Here is a 1,223-nt window from a genome sequence, read left to right on the forward strand (position 1 = left end):
CTTAGGGAATTTGAGGAGGTCTGTGTTCTAATTAAGGTTTAGAATTTGACTGATGATGTAGTTAGGCTTCGGTTTATACCCTTTGCCCTGAAAGACCAGGCCAAGAAGTGGCTCTATGGACTGCCAACAAACTCCATTAATACATGGGATGAGTTCACCATTATCTTTTTGAGAAAATTCTTTCCTCTTCACAAGACCAATAAGCTTAAAAGTGACATCCTCCAGTTTAGACAGAAACCACATGAGTCCTTTTCTAAATTCATGGAAAGATTCAAGGACCTCCTCTTAGAATGCCCTCACCATGGTTTTGACTTATGGCAGCTATGCCAAATTATTTATGAGGGTATTGATTATCAGACCAAGCAACTTGTAGAGTCTATGTGTCCAGCAGACTTTACTTTTTTTTTCTGAGGAGAATGATGCATGGACATTCTTAACCAACTTGGCTGATAAGACTAGGGAATGGAAATCTTTCCAAGAGGCTGAAAGGACCACTAAGGGGTATCTCATTGAGGGTATGCCAGCCAAGGAGGCCAAACTTGACAGCCTCATAAAATGGTTGAAGTCCATAGTTCTTAAAGAGTCTATTCCAGTTAATCCAGTCAGCCAGGTCAACCATGTGTCGGTATGTAGTTGGTGCCAAATCCCTGGACACCTTTCTGAGGAATGCCCCAACACTTTGGTGGGCAATTCTAGCACTGAGAATGTACGTGCTCTCTAACAAAATAACCCATATAGCAATACTTACAATCCAGGATGGAGAAATCACCTCAATTTCTCATGGAATCAAGGGAACCAAGCAGGCCCATCCAACTTTAACCATCAAGGCCAGCTTGGTGCCCAAAGGCTCAACTATGCACCACAAAGCCAAGGAATGTCTCCTAACCCCTTTTCCCCTCGTTCTCATCCAGGACCTTCTATTAATTATGCTAGGCCTCCTCTCCTTGCACCTTATCAGCAACCCCCAGGGTTTACCAATACAGGAGAGGCAACAAGACTGAATGAGATGGACAACAAGATAGCTCTTCTCATGACAAGCCACAATAACATGGAAAAACAACTCACCCAGCTTGTCACAATCCTGTATGAGAGGGAAATAGGGAAGTTACCTAGCCAACCTGAGCCAAATCCTAGGCATCAGGTTCATATTCAGCAAGGTACCCAAGCTCCTCCAACCAATGTTGCACAAGGCCAACAGCACCAAGGGCCCTCCAGACAAGTAA

At 43.9% G+C, this 1,223-nt stretch overlaps 1 non-coding gene across 1 annotated transcript; it reads right to left on the bottom strand.

The window, feature by feature from the left end:
• Positions 1-201: 201 nt before the first annotated feature.
• Positions 202-308, bottom strand: LOC122670191. The gene has a single exon (XR_006334166.1). It is a non-coding gene; the product is annotated as a small nucleolar RNA R71 (small nucleolar RNA).
• Positions 309-1,223: the final 915 nt, after the last annotated feature.

Source organism: Telopea speciosissima, chromosome 7 (assembly GCF_018873765.1).
Source record: "Telopea speciosissima isolate NSW1024214 ecotype Mountain lineage chromosome 7, Tspe_v1, whole genome shotgun sequence".
Lineage (NCBI taxonomy): Eukaryota > Viridiplantae > Streptophyta > Magnoliopsida > Proteales > Proteaceae > Telopea > Telopea speciosissima.